Here is a 9,008-nt window from a genome sequence, read left to right as displayed (position 1 = left end):
ACAGGAGATCCTTTCTAACTCTGGCTATTAGACTGTTAGACACCTCCATGTTCTGACATTTGTAAATTTACATATGTACATCCACATTTTATAATACTATACACTTACACAGTTCCACCTGTTCCTTAACAGATGGGATGTATTATTAGTAGTAATAGAAGAAGTAGTACAGTTTCACTTGTAATTTATTCTCTGTTATCACTTACCACACTTGTCAATAGCGTTAATATGGTTATTAGTTTTTGCCATTTTCTGCCTATTTGCAATACTGAACATACGGATATTTATATTTCTTTATATTTTATACTATTATTCTTATCTTTATCTCTTGTTTATTATAATATATTCATTTCAGTTTATTTCTGCTGTTCTGTCATTCTACACACACTGTTTCTGCTTTTGCACCTGTATCTATTGTTATTGCACTGAGCATGCAAAAGGCACAATAATGTCTCTTAGAATAAATACAAGTAAATACTTTTAATTCAGGTGAGATATTACTTTATATATAACAATTTTTTTTAAACAAGTAACGCGGTTTATTTATGTTATATGGTCCTAACAGAGTGTGCTCAATACATGCCACATCACAGGTAAATTTTAGTCGCAATTTTCATCTTCAAATATATACTACAGTCACAGGTAATATTGTTTATCTACCACTAAAAACAGCCATAATTCAAAGTCATTTCAATTCAGGATTCTGGGGACTCTGGGCAGGTGAACAGTCTGTTAAAGGCCAACAGGTAGAGACAGACAACCATGTACATCTACAATCAATTTAGACTCGCCCATTAACTTAACCACATGCATTTCTATGGACTGTGGGTGGAAGCCAGAATACCTGGACAAGCAGAGAACATGGAAAGTCCACAGAGAAAGGCCTCAGTCTGGGTTGAAACCCAAAGCAACATTGCTAACCCTGTATCACTCATTTACATCACTGAGCTCCTGAGAGTGACCCATTTTTCACATTAAATTTCCTCATGTGTGACAAAGTCAAATTTCTATTTTTTTCCATTTCCATTCTTAGATGTGTGTATTTATTTATTTAAATTCTTAGTGTATTGAGTTTCTTTATCTTTTTACAGTATGTTGGCCTCACTTGTGTCACACTTGAAGATCTGCAAAGTGATGATGAGTTTAACAGCATTTCTAAACCACGGGTGAAACAAGGCATAGATCAAAGGGTTTAGACAAGAGTTAGATAAGTAAAAAACTGTGATCAAAGTAGATGTCGATGGGTCATTGAGAGCATTTTCCTCAACAAGAGAGTAGCAGTAGAATGGACAAAAGGTTGCCAGAAACACAACTACAAGAACCCCAAGAGTCCTGGCTGCTTTCAGCTCAGATTTGTTTGCTTGATTTGCTGAACGCTGAAGTGTGACAGATGTAACATGAGAGCGCATGGCACGAGCCTGAGACACAGCCACCACAAATACTCTCATATACAGAACTATGATGACAGAAACTGGAACAATAAAGAATAAAACAAGGTCAACAACAACAGCAATATTACTGCTGAAAAACACACACTCTCCAAAGCAGAAATTATACCTGCCTGGTTCAATCAGGACATTCTTTGCATAAAGACTGCTGTAGAAAGCAGAATAAAACCAACACAGACAAACACTGAGTTTGACTCTTGCCACCGTCAGTCTGGTGGGATAGTGCAGAGGGTCACAAATAGCCACATAACGGTCAATTGATATTAGCACTATGTTAAGTATTGAAGCACAGAGAAGACTGATGGTCAGAAAAATATAAACAGAACACATAAGATCACCAAGTACCCAGCAGCCTGTGTTTCTAATGATTTCAAATGGCATCTTGAGGAGACCAATTAGAAAGTCTGAAACAGCCAGAGAGAGTAGGACAATGTTGCTAGGCGTGTGGAGCTGCCTGGATGGAAACAGAAAAAAAAAGCATTTCAAAAGGTTTTCAGTTAAAATGTTAAAGTAGGCATGATTCAGTCTTTGTACATAAAAAACTTAACGTCAATCAGTTTTTATATATATAAAACTTGTGTTAACTAATGTTAAGCTTTGAGAATTTCATAAAAGTTTCTTTATTAAAGTTGACTTTTAAATGTAATTGCTAGAATGCTACTATGGGATTTTAAGCTGCCAAAATGTAGAAACTGATTTGGTTTGTCCTCTTTTACAGTTAAAGGCCGCCAGGTTTAGAACACTTTACCACCAGAAATAAAAACATTACCAGATAATATAGTTTTTCAATCCAAAGGCAAAATTATGACTTAAAAGCACATCTGTGATCATTGAATTGGGTCTCCTGTCATCATATATTTGTTTTAATGTACTCTGTCTTAGGGACACACTCTCAAAAGTAGCTGTAGCTAAGTCCTATATACAGTGTTAAGATGTACTGACCCTGTTAGATAATTAAATAAAGTACCAATACTTACCTGCAGTTAAAAAAGTCATTACCTGAAGTAAGAGACTGAGATGATGACAAGAAGGTTTAGAGCTGCAGTGATCAGAGAGATGCAGGACAGCACAATGTTCAGGAGCAAAGCTCTGGACCAGTGAAGTGTCGGCTTCCTGCAGGAACTGTTGAGGAGTTGCGGAAAACAGAGCTCGGCTCCTTTCTCTATCTCCATCATCAGGCAGCAGCTCTTGAATCAAAACTTTTTCTTATAAAGCTAATTTTTCTTTCTCTTCTCACCAATCTCTTTAAAATATGATGTCCCTCCTCTTTCTCTCAACACAACCTATCACAGTGGCACTTTTTCATACTTACTGTCGCTTTCACAGTTGGTTAATAGTTTTAATTTAATCTGTTATCCATGATTATTGTTATATTATTATTATGATCCTGGATCTTGGACTCAGAGTTTTGAGGCCTTCCAGTTTATTTAGTATTTACTACTTGGTTCTTAGTTTGTTTTATGCTTACATTATCATCTTCATATTTAAATTCATATTCTCGTAATTTATGATATTTTACTGTCATTCTCTGATCTTTATAGATTTTTAATCTCCATTTCATAATGGTTCTGTTGTAGGTGTCATAGGGATTATTTTCTGTAGAGGAAGAATCACATGATTCGGACACCAGTGGTTTCCACTGACTTGGCCACTTGAACAATTTCATCACTGGGCTCCTGGTTGGTCCCCTGAAAGGCTTTGCTGCTGGCTGGATCTTGGGAAGTTGCATCTCGTCAACCATCAGTGGTCCTCTACAAAGCTATCAAACTTCTCTGTCACTGGCCACCCAGTTAGCCCCCAGTTCATGATGATGATGATGATGATAATGATGATGATGATGAAGCCTTTATTTGTCACTTGCAGTTGCCTGCAGTGAAACTGGACCCCTTCCAACCGTACAAACATTGCACAAACCTCACATTAGGGAGGCAGGTCAGAACAGGTAGCATAAAGAAAAACAATGAAATGTACAACACAAAGGGGCAGTGGAGGAGGAAAAAAGAAACTCTACTCAGACTGAGCTCCTTATAGGTTGATCAGTATGAGAACAGGAAACAAATCTCCTCAGCACAAAAGCACATGAATCTTCACACCGTAACACTATGAAAACACATAACAAGCAAAAATCACAAATCAATGGATTTAGACAAAAGTTCAAATAAAAAACAAAGATTAATATATATTATCAATTACTGACCACATCTTTCACAAAAAAAGACACACAATAGACAGTAGCATGTGAACAACAATAAGAATCCCATGTATCCTGCTGTTTGGAGCTCAGATTTGTTTGATGAAAAACTTATCCACGCTTTTGTGACCTCCAGGTTAGATTATTGTAATTCTCTCTACTGTGGTCTCCAAGCCTTCTCTCTTCGAAGGCTGCAACTCGTTCAGAATGCTGCGGCTCGTCTTCTTACTGGAACTAGAAAATTTGACCCTATTACTCCGGCTCTTGTTGATCTCCACTGGTTACCAATCAAATATCGTATTGAGTTTAAAATCTTGCTACTCACTTTTAAAATCCTGAATAACATTGCGCCCAGCTACCTCACTGACCTCAATTTGTACACTCCTTGTCGTACATTAAGATCATCAGGTCAATTACTCCTGGCCCAACCTAAGTTTAGACTGAAGAGCAGAGGCGATCGTGCCTTTGCTTCAGCTGCACCCAACCTTTGGAATAGCCTCCCCGCTTCTATTCGAGCCTTGGACTCTATCCAATCCTTTAAATCAAGATTAAAAGCATATCTATTTGACTTGGCTTTCCTGACCAGTTAATACCCTTTTAAATCTTTAAAATTTTAAACTTTTAAATCTTTTTATTAGATTTTATTAAATTTATTATTTTTTATTAATTTTACTGCTGTTTTTGTCTTAGCAGATTTTGTATTTATCTAACTCTCCTGGTCTGTTAGTGCCTCTATCCTGTCTGTGCTAGTGCTCGATTTGTACCCTGTTATTGACTTATGTTGACTCTCCATATTACTGTGAAGCACTTTGGTGTGCCTTCGGGTTTTTAAATGTGCTATATAAATAAAATTGTATTGTATTGTATTTTATTGTATTGATTCAGTGAACGGAGAAGTGTGACAGCTGTAACATGAGAGCGCATGGCATGAGCCACCACAAACTCTCTCATATACAGAACTATGATGACAAAAACTGGAACAAGAAAAGATAAAACAAGGTCAGCAATCTCTGCAATACGGTCCTGATCAAAAGTTTAAAACCACTTGAAAAATGGCAAAAAGTCATATTTTGCATGGATGGATCTTAACAAGGTTCCAAGTAGAGCTTCACAATGCAACCAAAAGAAATGGGAGTGAGACAAAACATTTTTTTGAGCATGCAATTTATTGAGAACAACACTTAAACTTTGGAATTTGAATATCACCTGTTTGATCAAACAGGTGGGCATTCGAAACCTTAAGGCTGAATTGCCATGGATGCTTGACACTGAAGCCGCGTTCATTTCATTAAAACAAGACTTGTCAAGAGTCTCTCATCTGGCTACACCCAATTATGATGAGCCATTTTACTTGGAGATTTCTGAAACACACGGAATAATAAATGGTGTGTTGTTTCAGAAAAAAGAGGGAGGAAGACAGGTACTTATGTTTATCAGCATAAGGTTGAGCCCAACAGAAGCAAGGCATCCTACATGCACACAGCATGCAGCAGGGGTTGCCAAAATAATACAGAAAACAACACATGTAGTGAGAGAACACCCATTAAAAGTTCTGACTACACACAGTGTGGTGGCATATGTGAACTCGCAAGCGTTTACTATGACATCATTAGCACAACAGAGATTGAGTAAAGTTCTAGATGCTCCAAATCTGACATTTACACATGAAGGAATCAATATGGCAGATTTAATGGGATCAGGAGAACCCCATGATTGTGTTAAGAAAGCAGAAGTTGAAGGGAAAGTCAGGGAAGACTTAAAAGCAGAACCTATTTCTGGAGCTGAGGACTGGTTCACAGATGGCTGCTGTCATCATGATGAAGAAGGATTGAAAGCAGGCGATGCCATAGTCTGTAAACAAGGAAGTGAATTTGAAGTAAAAGAAGCAGGAAGAATTGAAGGACAACAGTCTGCTCAGAGAGCAGAAGTAATTGCATTGAGTCGGGCCTTGAGACTGGCCAAAGACAAAAGAGTGAACATTTATACTGATTCAGCCTATGCCTTTGGAGCAGCCCACGTGGAACTCCCGCAGTGGAAGAGAGCAGGGTTCAGAACTGCAACAAATGCTCCTATTTGCCATAGGAAGGAAATGGAGGAACTGGAAAGGGCCCTGCATGACCCAAGCGAGGTGAGCATTATTAAATGTAAAGGACACTCTCAGGCAAACTCCATGGTTGCAAAAGGAAATCAGAAAGTGGAAGCTGCAAAGGAAGTAGCAGGCTACAAAGGACGACAACAAATGGTGCAGGTAACTGCTGAAGAGGAGGCAGGCATCAATATGTTGGAGGAAGCCAGACAGGCCCAAGAGGAAGCTTCTTTGGAGGAGAAAGAGGTGTGGCAGAGCAAAGGAGCCTGGAAAGAGGGTGGTCTCTGGAGAGGAGCCGATGGACGACCGGTCTTAACCGACAAACTGGCCAGACAGAAGATAACCGAGGCACATGGGCTTGGCCACGTGGGAGTGGCACAGATGGAGAGGTGGGAGAGATCGACCCAACTTGGTGTGCTGTCACACTCACGGGAAGAACCACCAATAATGTAAGCGACCCAAGTACATTAATTGGTACATGGGCAAGAAGTGGGTTGTATTATTATTGTGGGGAAAGTACTCTTTTGGCTCGTGTTCCTCTGGGAAGCGTAGGGACATGTGCAATGGTGCGACTGGGAGCTCCACTCATACTTATTGGAAACCAGGTAAAGACCATTCCACAACATAACACTCGTACCTTAGCCGCCAGACGTAAGAGATATATTTTGGCCAAAAGAGGGACCCAGGGTACACATGCTTACGATCCTCGCCTGAACTCATCAACTTGGATAGACTCCATAGGAGTGCCCAGGGGAGTTCCAAACGAGTACAAGCTGGCAGACCCGATAGCTTCAGGATTTGAAAGTATATTCCTTTGGGTAACGCCTAATAAGAATGTTGATCGCATTAACTATGTTCATTACAACTTGCTGAGACTCTCTAACCTTATCAGGGACGCCATGGAAGGGTTTGCAGAACAACTGGGTCCGAGTTCACTGATGGGAGTGCAAAATCGAATGGCCCTTGACATGTTGTTGGCGGAGAAAGGAGGCATGTGTGCCATGTTCGGAGACATGTGCTGCACCTTTATCCCCAATAATACTGCCCCAGATGGCTCAGTAACCCGAGCTCTGGAGGGCCTGAAAACTTTGTCTAAAACCATGCATGATCACTCAGGTATCAAAAACCCGCTGGAGTCCTGGATGACATCTGTGTTTGGACAATGGAAAGGTTTGGCTATGTCGGTGATGTTTTCCCTGGCTACACTTTTAGGACTACTGGTCATCGGTGGGTGTTGTATCATTCCTTGTGTCAGAGGATTGTTGGTAAAGGTAATGGTGAGGGTTGCGAACCCCGGACGGAGGGAGTCCATCTACATGATGGACTTAGAACCCATAGAGTGGGGCAGGGAGTGATACAACACGAGGTATGGTGACATTCCTTGTTGGAATGTCAAAAGAGGGAATGTGGAGATTCAGAAATTCTTTTATTGCTGCCATATAACCTGCATTATTATAATTGCATTAATAACATATTTTACAGCATTATTCTATTAGTAATATTTCTTACAGGGTTCATATTGTATTGAAGATGTGTGTCATCACATTGACCTTTTCTATTTACAGGTTTAGTTATGATCAATCTATATACATTGCATATTTGTGCTTATTTGGAGTTGATGTTCCATCCAAAAGGGTCTTAAGCTTCACTGGCGACGGTCCAGGTGATACATGCTGAGGGAAGAGGAGAACATAGAAGGTTGACTGCATGCATACTTACAATACACATAAATCTAGTGACAGGCCTGAGCGAAGGCCCAAGTGTATTTTGCTTCTTTTGTAACCTGTTGCATTTTAGTCTACTTGGTGATTGATGACGAGGGTCAATAATTAGCCCTTAGAGACCCTGAAGCTTGAAGTTTATTACCTTAAAAGGCAGGTGTTATAGAAAAGAGAAGTTATGTCTGTTTATAGCCATTAAAGATGTACAAGATGTACCATTGACTGAAAACAATGTATTTGACGTATGTAGGGGCGTGATCCCCAAATGCTATAAAATCAGCGTCCAGTGTATTTTTGTAGGAGATATAGGGGAGATATGTGCTGATATCTCTTCTTCTGTGTGTAATAAACTCATCGTTTGATTGCACCTTTCTGGGGCCTCCGTGGTTTGTTTCTCTGCTCTTCATTTGATCGATTTCGCAACAATATCACACGCTCGTACGTCATTCTCTCACAAACAAAATCACGGTTTAGTAATGCAGTAATGCAGGATGCTTATGGGAAAGTAACAGTAATCGAATTACTTTTTTTGCAATATTAATTCCTCACTTTACTTGTTACTTGAAAAAAAGTAATCATATTACAGTAACACTTTACTTTTAATGCGTTACTCCCTATCTCTGGTCTCCAATGTAGGCAGCTGAGCACACTGCGCTGCTCCAGCCGAAACAACCAGTACTAGGTATGAGCCCTGCCCTAGCCCAGCCGGAGCAATTAGAGTCAGCTGTGAGCCCTTTGCAGCTCCTTTGCTGGCATCAGGGTTTCCTGCAGTCCCTAAGTCACATGAAAGACCTGAGCCTGAGGAGGTCTTTGCTTCACCAGCGTCTGAGTCTGGATCTCCAAAGGTCAAATTCATCTAAAGGTCAGGATCTCTGCACTGTCTGGTACTGTTCCCCCTGACCCTGGGGTCTCTGTGTCATCTGGTCCTGTTCCGCCTAAGCCACAGGTCTCCATCACTGCAATCTAGCTAAGCCAGCCAAGGGTCTCTGTCCCCCAGCCAAGCCACCAGAGTTGTCACATCAACTCCATCACAGCAGCTAGCCCCAAGAGTACCTTTGTCTCAGCTGCAGATGTCAACCTGTTAGTCCTGCCCTGTGGTCTGACAGACCAGGTCTTTTGGTCTTGGACTCTTGTAGAGTCCACATTTTCCAGATTTTCTTTTTTGTTCCATTCAGTTCAGGCTCAAATGGTTCACTTTCTGTTAACACATTCTGGTCTTCTTGTGTGATGTACGTTTGGGTCCTCACTGCATCCTGCAGATCTGAAAGGAATTTTCCTTTTCCAGATAATTGGATATTGCTGCTGTTCCTACATAACACAGCAGTTCCTACACAAAAGAGACATGTAATTACTAGAAATTAGAAAGAATATTTGTTCCAGGTGTTAGGATTCAGAGATTCTTTTACTGTAACCATATAATCTGCCTTATGATAAATGCATTAATGACAGGTTCTACAGTATTATTTTATCAGTAATATTTCTTATGGGGTTCATAATGCATTGAATATGTTTGTCATTACATTGACCTTTTATTCACAGGTTGAGTTCATTCTATACACAAT

The 9,008-nt window shown here is 40.0% G+C and overlaps 1 long non-coding RNA gene across 1 annotated transcript; it reads right to left on the bottom strand.

Annotated features, from left to right (window-relative positions):
- Positions 1-7,239: 7,239 nt before the first annotated feature.
- On the bottom strand, positions 7,240-9,008 carry LOC109197537 (uncharacterized). The gene is made up of 3 exons (XR_002058594.2): positions 8,973-9,008; positions 8,500-8,773; positions 7,240-7,398 (listed from the first exon to the last, which is right to left on the bottom strand). It is a non-coding gene; the product is annotated as an uncharacterized LOC109197537 (long non-coding RNA).

The sequence above is a fragment of the Oreochromis niloticus genome, linkage group LG16 (genome assembly GCF_001858045.2).
Source record: "Oreochromis niloticus isolate F11D_XX linkage group LG16, O_niloticus_UMD_NMBU, whole genome shotgun sequence".
NCBI classification, from domain to species: Eukaryota; Metazoa; Chordata; class Actinopteri; order Cichliformes; family Cichlidae; genus Oreochromis; species Oreochromis niloticus.
The sequence above is the reverse complement of the archived record's forward strand: the minus strand, read 5'-3'. Positions and strand labels throughout refer to the sequence as shown.